We start from the raw sequence: 13,012 nt of genomic DNA, 5'->3' as shown, positions 1-13,012 counted from the left end.
TGAGCTTTCGTGGGCCAGACCCACTTCCATCTGAGGAAGTGGGTCTGGCCCACAAAAGCTCATCATCTAATAAACCATCTTGTTAGTCTTTAAAGTGCTACATTGTCCTACATTTTGCTCTGGGGAGTAGTTATTTTGAAATAGCAGCAGCGGAGCATCCACACTACCGCTATTTCAAAATAACTATTTTGAAATAAGCGTTATTCCCCAAAGAAAGCAGCAGCACAGATTTTGAAATAACCAGCCCTCTATTTCAAAATTATGGGCTTAGTAGTGTGGACACTCCACTTACTATTTTGAAATAAGTGGGGTTATTTTGAAATAACTCCCAAGTGTAGACCAGGGCAAGAGCATAAGAAGAGCCATATTGTGTCATGCCAAAAGTCCATCTAGCCCAGTAACTGGTCTTCCAACAGTGGCCAATGACAGGTGACAGAGAGGGAATGAACAGAACAGGTCATCATCCCATGATCCATCCCCTATCACTCTTTCCCAGCTTCTGACAAACAGAAGCTAGGGTTGCTTTCCAGCCCATCCTGGTTAATAGCCATTGATGGATCTATCCTCCATTAATTTATCTAGCACTTTTTTGAACCTGTAAAGTCCTGGCCTTCACAACATCCTCTGGCAAGGAGTTCCACAGGTTCACTATGCATTGTATGAAGAAATACTTCTTGTTGTTTGCTTTAAACCTGGTACCTGTTTATTTCATTTGGTGACCCCTAATTATTGTATTATGGGAAGAAGTAAATAACTTTTCTTTATTTCCTTTCTCCACACGAGTTATAATTTTATAAACCTCTATTATATACCCCTTAGTCATTTCTGTTACAAGCTGAAAAGTCCCAGTCTTATTAAGCTCTCCTAATTGTTTATCCTGTATAAATTCAATTATAATCCTGGTCTGTATTAATACATTTCACAGGTGAGTATTTAAATATAAGAATTTAAAGATTCAGCAATTTTATTTTTTTCTAAAACACTCCAATAATTGTAGGGCCTATGAAATATCTTTAACAACTCCAAAGATCATTCTGAGGCCAATTTCTTTTAGCTTTGGGGTCATCATACAAATGTGGTAACTAATGAGTATCTTTTATTACTGTACATTATTTATGCATCATAATAAAAAAAGGTGTTTTCATCTTTCTTCCCTTAATAAATGTCCATTTATCATTTTAATTGCTGTCCTTTTCACCACTACTATTGACAGTGGTCTTCAAAATTTATTAGTTATATAACTAATGATCTTCCAAATCAGGGTAAGCAGATTTGCAACTAAATATCCATTTTCACAGTTGTAGCAAAGAATGGAAAGTTGTGTGGGAGGCTGTTTGTTAGTCTTATTCTGTAAGGAGCTTCTTATGGCTGATATTTTTTTATTTTTATTTTTTTTTATATATTTCAAAGAGCAAATTAAAACAGAGTAGGAGACTAAAAAATGCAGAAACTCAATCCACATGCTGCTTTCTCTACAGCCTTAGAAATTAGGCTTTTAATATCAGTAGAGTGGAATACTTTTAGTAGAAAAAAAATCCAGTTTTTCCTAATTTGATCTGGGTCAAAACCTCCATAAGATTATTTCCCTTTGAATCTGAATGCAGATCTTCAAGATAACACCCATTCACTTCAGTGCAAGTTAAAGGCCTTTAGTATCTTCAGACATAAGATTGGTTACACCCTCTGTCTGATCACAGGAAATGGAAAAGCACATGCAGATGAAAATAATGATAAAAAAGCAAAATAACTGAACGTTGAGATTCAGGCTTGTTCTGGTTTCACATTTGGGCAAAGTTTTGCATTCAGAAAGAAAATAATGGTCTTGTGCTTAAAGCACTGTCATAGGCGACCTGAGTTTGAATCCCAGATTAGACACAAAGGGTATGTCTAGACTACATGCGTCTGCCAACAGAGGCATGTAAAATAGGCTATCCGACATAGTCAGTGAAGCGGGGATTTAAATATCCTCGGCTTCATTAAAATAAAAATGGCCACCGTGCTGTGCTGGCTCAGCTGATTGTCGGCACAGCGCGCAAGTCAAGACATGGACCGGTCGACAGGGGAAGCCTTTGTCAACCGCTCCTGTAAACCTCATTTCACGAGGAATAAGGCATGTAGACTAGACATATCCCAAGTCTCCCGGGGAAATTTTTAATTTCCTCTTACCTCAGATCCCCTTCTGTAAAATTAGGAGGTATATTCAGTTTTTCCCCTTTTCCCCCCAGCCCCCACTTTCTTTATTTTGTCTATTGGGAATATCAAACCTTTGAGGCAGAGGTTGTTGTCTCTCACTCTGTTTATGTAGAGCCAAGCACCCTGAAGTTTGGGTTTTAACTAGGAGCTTCAGGCACTAACGCAACACAAATAATGAAGTAACAATGCAGTGTAATCTTATTTCAATCAGTTCAATTAGTCTTAGAAGAGTTGGCAGCACAACAGAAAGTCTTTCCACCAAAACATTTAATATCTTTTAAAAAAAATCCTGAATCAGATAAAATTTCAGAAACACATTTTTAAGGCATCACCCCCCTCCCCCCCCCCCCGCCGCCGCCCAAAGTACATTTTGGGAGAACAAAAATGGAATGCTTTGTCTTAAAAGCTGCCCACCTGGAATGCACTTGTCAATTCCCTTCTCTCTTTCTCTTTCAGCTGCCAAATAAATAAATAAATACAGAACTAGGTCAGTGTACACTAGGGAAATATTAGACTACAACAGCAGCATAGATAGTTAGTACATGACAGGCTGGATTACTGTAGATTTACACCGCAGTTTGCTTTACAGTAAGTACTCACACAGACATATGCAGAGAAAGAGCAAATTACCTCAGTACTGACGGTATAAGTTCCCAAACTGGAATCTTTCTGGAGGGATATGTAAAGAATTAACATCTCATAAACCAGCCAAGATAGATTCTTTCTAAGTCATTTACCATTTTGCTCTGCAATACACGCCCCATTCATCTATTGACTGCTGTACTTATTCCTGGACTGTACTGGTTTTGACAGAGCAAAGTTATTTAAGTATAGTTCACTTTTTCAGTTAGGGCTTATTGATGCATATTACAGTGATGGAGAAATGCCCCAGGTCTCTTTAATATGACACCAAAGAGAGGAAGTATCACACTTCCAACAATATTTAATAAACAATGAAAGCTCTGTGACTACAGAATAGTAATTACAAAAGGAAAATCTGATGAAAAATCCTGGTTTCAATAATAATAATATAATTTAACTAATTACTCCAGGGTAACATTGATAAATAAAGTAGATGAAGATTGAACAAAGTTGACCATCATTGGGCCAGAAATAAAATCACTCAATGTTATTCATCAGAGTACAGCCATTCCAGCCCTGCATTGATTTCCATAGCTTTACACAAGCATAAAACTGGAATAATATAGTGCAAATCAGGCCCAAAGGACCTACACAACTTCACGTTTGGGAGTTTGAAACTTTATCCTGAAAATGGTCCCTATTTTTATAAGCAACCAATGCAAAATCCTTGGTCTGACAACTCGAATCTTTGGGGTATTTGAAATCCAGAGTCATATTTAGTGCCTCCCCTCTAATTTCAGTGCACACATTTTAATGTACAGTACAGTGGCTTGAAAATGAGAATATTGCCTGGCAAAAGAGAACTACTTTCCTCCATGCAAAAGGAATAATAGGGAATTAATATTTTATAAAATCTCACAGAGCATGTTAAGCAGCAATTACTGCATCTGTAATAATGGGCTCATGCATATGTATGATTTAGGATTTTCAAGATAACACTCTAAACTGACATCCAGATTAAACTGTTTTAGAGGAAAAATGAGGGATTGAAAATCGTGACTTTACAGTATTTTTTGTAGAAACTATCAGGCCAATGAGCATATGCAAATTATGGTAACAATCATCACATTTATATAATTTAGACATGGGCTCCCTTGTCAATTTTCTGCCCAAATCCTTCTATAAGATAAAATAGATTTATATTTTATTTTTTAAGTTCTTAATGATTTTCAGAAACATGTACTTTTGTGTGGAATTGCTCTCAGGTTGAAGTGATTATGCAAAAGGGTTTGCTCGTGAATGGCCTCACATCAGAAAGCTGGATCAGTGAGCTTAAGAAGGCAGAAGGCAGAGTAAGTAGTCGAAGGAGGTGCCCATCTCTAATATAGAGAAACAAACTGTGGGGCAGGAGAGCAGTGAAAGTAACGCTATGTCTACACTGGGGAGGTTTGGTGATGCAAGTGCTGTCGACATGCAAAAGTCACCAAAACCTGTCAAACCAGTGTTTCTGCCTCCCATTGTCAAGGTTGTTCCATGGCTACACTGCTAGCACCCTGTTGACTGACAGAGCAAAGCACTGTGGGTAAGCATCGCGCAGTGCCATATTGTGGGAAGACAGAGATGATCCCTGTGCTCCTTGGGATTCTCACAGCAGTCTCAGCTTCTGGGAGCAGCATCATGAGGATCTCTCTATGCTGAGGAAATCAAACCAGCACAGTAGTCTCTCCGGTCTTCTCCCTGCAGCAACTGTCTGCCTGCCGCTGTGTTCCTAGCAGGGCAGAACGGGAGCATGCCAACAATTTGCTCTTTTTGTTTGTTCCCCAATTGGAGCAGCTCACTCCTCTGTCAAGATACTTCCGGCAGCTTTGAAAGGGGAGGGGCGCATGCCTGAAGAGCAGCAGGGATAGAATGAGAGAACCACAGAACCATAGAACACTAGAACTGGAAGGGACATTCAGAGGCCATTGAGTCCAGTCTCCTGCCCTCATGGCAGGACACAATACCATCTAGACCATCCTTTATAGATGCCTTTCTAACCTGCTCTTAAATATCTCTAACCTAAACCTCTCTTGCTACAGACCACAAAACATTCAGCAGAGATTACAAAACACTGAGCACAGTCATCAAGCCAGGCACTGTGGGATACTGGCGAAAGAAGCCAATTCCCTCCACAAAAACAAATAACAGAGTCCACTTTGTGACTTTTTGCGGACAATAAAGGGAAGGGGAAAAGACAAAAGTCTCTACCAGGAGTAGAAGCTTTTTGTCACCCAAATCAGGTGTTTTTCCCAACAAAATGTGCATTTTACAGTGTGTGCTCTCACTAGTTTGTCAACAAAAGGCAGCTTTTGGCAACATGCCAGTGTAGACAAGGCCTTAAGAGCGACTTCCCCACTGCGGTGTTACCACCCCAGCTGTTACCGGGGAACAGTGAGAAAGCCACGGGGAGTGAGAGATGCTCCCTTGGTGAGGACAATCTCCCATCAGTATGGCTGCGGAGGGTAACTGCTGTGTTACCTACCAGCCCTGTGCTTTTGGGAGCCAGGGAGTGACATTAATGGAAAACCATTCTCCCCCCCCCCCCCCCCCCCCCCCAGCCTTTGCTGGAATCAGACAAAGCAATGAAAAGGCCGGGGAAGACACACCTAAACTGCTTCAGACAAGGGTGATACAATTAAGGAAACACCCCAGCCTCATTTGCATTAAAGATGGAACAGAGGGACATCTCATTAGCATACAGAATGGAGAGCAGCTCTTCCAAGGCAAGAACCGCAGTGAACTATGGGACACCGAAAGCAGAGAAGCACTGCCTGATGGGAAATCCCTGCTCCAGATGCTAATGAACCTAGGCCTGCTCACACACAAATTAGTCATTATCAGATCAATTCTAGTAACGATCCTATTGATATCCAAAATACTCAAACTGCCTAGTTGCATTGTGAGCTCGTTCAAGGAACATCACCCATAACCAGGGGTGATCAGTCTCTATTGTCTCTCCTCTTTCTCTTTGAACTATCCCTATAAAAACTCCTATCCTTGCCCCAAGAAAACTGTTCTGATACCTGGACTTAAACTGCATCAGTTCCATTGAGACTTCATCTCCTGTCTGATCGTGTTGGGGGCTCTGTTCTGCTTGTCTCCCGCCCTCTGGACCCCTGGCTACCATCATCATCTGGGAACCCCGATCAGTGCAAGCTCTGTGGAGTGGTGAGGTCTCTCTCTCTCTCTCTGAGTATGTCTACACTACCCCCCTAGTTCGAACTAGGGGGGTAACGTATGCATACCGAACTTGCTAATGAAGCCCGGGATTTGAATTTCCCGGGCTTCATTAGCATAAAGCCGGCTCCGCCATTTTTAAAAGCCGGCTTGTTCGAACCCCGTGCCGCGCGGCTACACGCGGCACGGGCTAGATAGTTCCACGAGGCGTACAGATAGATCGGAATGGCTACATAGTTCGAACTATCTAGCCCGTGCCGCGTGTAGCCGCGCGGCACGGGGTTCGAACAAGCCGGCTTTTAAAAATGGCGGAGCCGGCTTTATGCTAATGAAGCCCGGGAAATTCAAATCCCGGGCTTCATTAGCAAGTTCGGTATGCATACCTTACCCCCCTAGTTCGAACTAGGGGAGTAGTGTAGACATACCCTCTCTCATCAACTATCTCTCTAAGCATAGCCTCCTGACCCTGCCCTGTGTAAACTGTTATATGGTTATTTAATATTGTAATTGTTAGTTTGATATCTATTCACTACTCAGAAATAAATCACTTTCATTGTTAAACTGGTTGCTTCTCTCTCTTTCTTTCTCTTTTGCTCACTCTTCCTTAAGGGGTGTTGTTTTGGCTTCCCCATTCGCTCTGCAACAACGCTTCTTGTACCCAAGCAAAAGATCCCTGTAGTGCTCAAAATCCTGTGGGGTTTGCTCATTGTGTGGTTTACCAGTGAATGACTGTGGTGTGAAAGTGGGGATAGGGGGTGCTGAACCTGGGGGCTTATGAGGATAGCAGCTTAAAGTGCTGTTTAATCCAGCCCACAGAGTCCAAAGGCACATGAGGGTGCAGTGTGGCATTGCTGTGAAACCCAGCCAGCTGAGTCCAGGGAAATATGAGGGGGTCAGCTTGTGAGTGCTGAGTACCCAGTCCTCTCAGACATGCTCTGTTAGTGGGTGTGAGTGTCTGTGTGTGTTGCCAAGGTGGTAAGAACCCCATCCTGAGGAACCTAGTTCCTGCAGGAGAGCTCCAGTGGAAGGGGGAATTGGCAGCAGGGAGAATTCAGCTCCATATGAGAGCACAAGTAAGCACCAACAGCACACTGATAGAATTGTTAACCTTCCCCCAGTCCCATCAGGGTAACCCTGATAAATGAGCATACCCCAGAGTATTGGGCAAATATGGTAACAGCTGAGAAGAGCGGGGTGGACTAGCAGGGCCGGATTAAGACCTTTAGAGGCCCTAAGCACTGAAAAGATTATGATCCCCCCCCCCCATATGTAATTCAAAATAAAAACAATACTATACTGTAAAATCTCTTTTTTTGGGCGGGGGGAGGTTGCCCCTGCTTTGCTGGTGCTCTAAGCATGTGCTTAGTTTGCCTATTGGGTAATCCAGCCCTGTGGACTAGTATGGCTGGCTTGGCAAGAGAGTCAAAAGCAGACAAAGAGTCCAGGCAGAGCAAAAGATGCCGAAATGTGATATGTCAGGTAGGCAGGAGCATATATAGTTTTCAAGGACTATCTGAACAGGGGTGATGGATTTGATTTGCTCAAATGTTTTGATAACAGACCATCCCCAAGACAGTTACTAGAGGAAGGGCCGCTGAAATAGAATCCCTGGGTTACCTGAGAAGGGAAACCTTCTCTCCCTCAGTCTCAAAGAGAAGAAGGTGCTGACTCCTTTATATACTAAAAACAGCTGCAGACAATGGCTATGTGATTTACATATGCCCAGGGCACTAAGTGGCATGGCCAGAGCCCAGCTAATGCAGGTGGATTAATGAAGGTTTCCCTGGCTGCAAGCACAGGGATTAGGATACAGGCTGCAGGCCATGTGTGTTGAAGACAGAAAGCCTGGAGAAGGTGCCAAGTGTTAAGGGAGAACTAGATGATTACAACATCACTAAGAAGATGTGGAGGGTTTATTCAATGAGTTTTCACAATTAGCCGTTTTCCATTGGTTAGTTTTCATCAAGAATGAATAGCTATGGCCATGGATTTTATGTGGATTAATTAAAGAAGTCATTTCTGACTACACCTTTCTGCCCATTGAGTCTGCCACTCACTACTCCACAAAGCATTGTGTTGGCTCTCTCACCTGAGTGTTATACACTTGTGTCTCTAAGGGCTGTGCTTTGCATCAAGACAGAAAAAAATAGGTTTTTCATAGTAGATCAATTGTGTGAGGGATAGGGAGTGGGGAGGGAGAAGTGAAGGACCTTATGCTACATGTAGACTACAAGCCGCTTTTTCAAAAAATCTGCTTGTAATCTAGATGCTCTCTTTCGAAAAAGCAGTTTGCATTCAATAGCGCCTTTTTTCAAAAGAGTACTTTCGAAAAAAGGTGTTATTCCTAGTAAAATGAGGTTTAGTGCAATTGAAAAAACTACCGCGTTCTTTCGATTTACTTTCGAAAGAATGCGGCTGCAGTGTAGATGCAGGTGAAGTTTTTTTTGAAAAAAGGCTACTTTTTAAAAAAAAACCCTGTAATCTAGACACACCGTTAGGGTGAAGAACATCAATATAACAGCACAATACAATTTGTTCCCACATGCATCCGCACATGTGGGGCTGTTTGATTCATATAGATTGACCCAAGTTACTTTGCTGCTACAGAGATACCATGAACAGAGCTGAAAGGTGTTCACATGGGTGAGGAGCACCTCTGAACAGTCTCTCTGTGCCCTGCCCTCGAGACAAAGTGGAGGAACTTAGGGAGTGGGTGATGTCTTGTTGGCTCAATTGCTCCAATGTACTGGTAAGAAGAGCTAGCAGGGCAGGAAGGGGAATTAATCCAGGGGTCATCAAAGATGGCCAGGACTAGTTTCACCAGGCTACATCTAGACTGCAGGCTTTTTTTGGAAGAAGCTATTCTGGAAGAGATCTTCCGAAAAAACTTCTTCTGAGACAGAATGTCCACACTGCCAGTGAATGCTATCTTGCATTTAAGCTGTGATTACTATAGATGGAGTGGACACCAGGGCACCTGTGATTTTCTTTCCTCTTCTTTTGAAAGAACTCCCTCTTCCCCGTGCACAGATGCCTTTTTCCGAAAGAGCTCTTTCAGAAAAAGGCTTCTTCCTCGTAGAAAGAGGTTTGCCAATGTCAGAAAATCCCTCTGTTCTTTCAAATTTTTTTTCTGAAAGAATGTGATGGCTGTGTGGACGTAAGTGAAGTTTTTTTCAGAAATATGGCTGTTTTTTCCAAAAAAACCTCTGTATTATAGACATAGCCAAAGTGGGCAGTAACTGAAGTCTACGTTAGACAAGAATAGCCATGGTAGTCGGAACCATTCCCATACCCTCTAGACTTTTGCCATCCTGCTGCAGGGAGGCAGTAATAATAATAACACATCATCATCCAATTCTTATATAGGACATTTTTTCCACTGATCTCAAAGGCTACGTCTAGACCGGCATGATTTTCCGGAAATGCTTTTAATGGAAAGTTTTCCGTTAAAAGCATTTTCAGAACAGAGCATCTAGATTGGCATGGATGCTTTTCCGCAAAAGCACTTTTTGCGGAAAAGCGTCTGTGCCAATCTAGACGCGCTTTTCCGCAAAAAAAGCCCTGATCACCATTTTTGCGATCGGGGCTTTTTTGCGGAAAACAAATCTGAGCTGTCTACACAGGCCCTTTTGCGCAAAAGTTTTGCGCAAAAGGACTTTTGACTGAACGGGAGCAGCATAGTATTTCCGCAAGAACACTGACAATCTTCCATGAGATCGTCAGTGCTTTTGCGGAAATTCAATCGGCCAGTGTAGACAGCTGGCAAGTTTTTCCGGAAAAGCGGCTGATTTTCCGGAAAAACTGGCCAGTCTAGACACAGCCAAAGTGTTTTACAAAGCTGGGATTGTCAACCCATTGGCTACAGGAGAAATTTGAGGCACCAAGAGGTAAAGTAATTTACCCAAGGTCACCCAGAAAGTCAGTAACAATGCTGGGAATAGAAAATTTTTTCTGCATCCTAGTCCAGTGCTTGACACACTAGGCAACTAGTATTTATTTCTATACATATGGACTCAAGCACTAGGTAGCCTGTTTAAGGCTATAACAGTGGTCTTTATGTGAGTGCACAGTGCAGGCCTTGTATACACACAGTCTACAACCATGTCAGCTTTCCACAGCATTCCCAACCCCCTGCGAGTCAAAATGACAAATATGTCTGATTTCAACTACACAACTGGCTATGACAGACGTCCGAGCCACCTTAATTCTAGCAAAGCCATCACGAACAAAGTAAATCCATCAGAAACAAAGTTATACCACACAGTGCTGAATAAAAAAAATGTATTTTATGAAAAGCTTTGCCAAGGCTTAATCTGAGACTGGCAAATAAAGGTAAACACAGGTGCTGCATTAAGGATTAGAAGCGTTTGATTGATAATGAAAAATACATACAGAGCTAACAAGTATGTGCAAATTAGGTTTTACCCCCTGCTCTTCATAACACAGACTACAATATTCTATTTCGCCAAATGATTTTATCAGAATATTACATTTTTCCATTAGCAGGATTAGATTAGGTCTTAATATTAAACCGCCTACGTCAGTCCTATTACACAGGATACTTCTCCATGCAGCGTTCTCCTCCATGGTATTATTTCCAGCTGAATATCTATTTGTCTCCCTCAACTAGGCTCTGAACGGGAAGCTGGGCTGAATATTAGGAACTGTCTTGGCTGACTACTCATAATGAAGAGCAACAATCAGGAGACAAATCCCTGCAGTCAAATAAGCTTAAACAAAACAACATTTTTATGTTTTTATGGAGCAAATTATATAAAGTGCAGACCATGTGGCTTTTTTTTTACAGCAAAGCAGATACAAATTAAATCGTCTCTCAGATGTACAGCTTAATATTATGCTCTCCATGTTGTCAAACTACAATCTCTGATTGTTTGTTCAGTAAGTGTGGACCAGGAATGCCACAAACAACTGGGCTCTACTGTTCAATGGCTGTCAGAGCCCACATCTTGGCCAGCACACCAGGACCACCGGAGCCAAAAGCATGAGTTGTGACTGTGTGAGCTAAAGAGCCAAGGCGTTGTACAGCTGGAAGCTGTAACACCTCATATCCTCTGCAGACAGGGGCGCTGGAACTGCTTTTTATGGTAGAGGGGTGCTGAGCTGTGTCCCACCCCCACACACACACCTGTCCCCACCCCTTTCCATCTCAGGTTGGGAGTCGCACCTAGGATTGCCAACTCTCCCAGCCCAGATGCCATTGCTGTAAATGTCATTTGGTACATTTGGTCTGGGAGGTTTGGCAGCTTGGCCACAGTCTGAGAGACCTGGGCTGGCAGTGGTGGGCTGCAATGCCCACGAGGACAGCAGACCCCAGAGGGTGACACAGCTGGTGGGGCTGGCGGGACCCAGAAGGTACTGCCCAGAGGTTGAGACCCATGGCTAGTGGAGCCAGTAGCAGGTTGGCAGTAGGACCAGCCCCTGGGTGTGGGGAATCCCAAGCAAATCCAGAGGATGCTGCTTATGTTTGTAGAATCATAGAATTCTAGAACTGTAAGGGACCTCGATAGATCATCGAGTCCAGTCCCTTGCCCCCCCGGCAGGATCAAGCCCCATCTAGATCATCCCTGACAGGTGTTTGTATAACCTGCTCTTAAATATCTCCAGTGATGGAGATTCCACAATCCCACTAGGCAATTTATTCCAGAGTTTATCCACCTTGACAGTTAGGAAATTTATCCCAGAGTATGTCTACACTAGCCCCCTAGTTCGAAGTAGGGAGGCTAATGTAGGCATTCAAAGTTGCAAATGAAGCCCGAGATTTAAATATCCCGGGCTTTATTTGCATGTTCCCGTCTGGTCGCCATTTTTAAATTCCACTAGCCCGAAGTAACTGCCCGCGGCTACACGCAGCAGTGAAATGGTAATTCGAACTAAGTCTTTAGTTCACATTAACTGTTACACCTCATTCCATGAGGTATTCCATGAGAAGTAACAGTTAATTTGAACTAAGGATTAGTTCGAATTACTGTTTCACTGTTGCATGTAGCCGCGAGCAGTTACTTCGGGCTAGTGGAATTTAAAAATGGCGACCGGATGGGAACATGAAAATAAAGCCCAGGATATTTAAATCCTGGGCTTCATTTGCAACTTTGAATGCCTACAGTAGCCTCCCTTGTTCGAACTAGGGGGCTAGTGTAGACATACCCACAATGTCCAACCTAAACCTCCCTTGCTGCAATCTAAGCCCGTTGCAGATCAGCACAAGTGGGGGATTCATATCACAAACTCATCAATGGATTACATTATGATTAAAGCTGGTGGAAAACTGGGATTCTTTCCCACTGTTCAATTTCTTTTTTTTTTTCTTCCAAAAAGAAAACATCTGAAGCAGCTAGTTGAGGAATTGCAGGTAAAGAAGCCCTGGGGTCAGACATAGAAAATTGTGTCCTTAAGAGATTATGCTTCAATAGAGAACCAGGGGGATTCTGAGGCAAATCAAACTGAAGTGATACAGCATCATGTTAATAGAGATAAATGACAGAATGGGACAGGTGCCTAACACTTTCAAACTGAGTCTGGCAAGAATTTTCTTGGAAATACCAATGCCATCTTTTGCTTTTCACACAGGAGCAAAGAATGTTGCAGAAGCAGAAATGACTGCAAGCTGCCACTTCCCAACAATGATCTCTGAAGGGCGTGACACGGTTGATGGGTTGGACTTGACAGGTGTGGAGCAACATGTTTGGGAATGGTCTGAGCAGGATGGTAATCCTGCTTTACAACAGATTAAAGATTCCCCCAATCTGTGGCCCCACAACCACATCCGTGGCCTCTCAAAGGTGTGGGACCTCTTCATCAACCTCCTCCTGGCTATGGCCAAGATGGAAATTTACAAGCCCAGGGAGCAGAGGTTGGCTGAGGCAGAGGCCTGCAACTGTGGGGCCTATTTCCGCTTCAGTATCTGTTTACGCATAGGGGCAGAGTTCCACTGGGCAGCATTCGATAGCTCTCTTAAGATCTTTGAGGGGCAGTGGGCACTGTCTGGGGTTCTTTGCTTGGT

This window comes from Pelodiscus sinensis, chromosome 6, assembly GCF_049634645.1.
Source record: "Pelodiscus sinensis isolate JC-2024 chromosome 6, ASM4963464v1, whole genome shotgun sequence".
Taxonomy (NCBI): domain Eukaryota; kingdom Metazoa; phylum Chordata; order Testudines; family Trionychidae; genus Pelodiscus; species Pelodiscus sinensis.
This window is presented reverse-complemented; position numbering follows the sequence as displayed.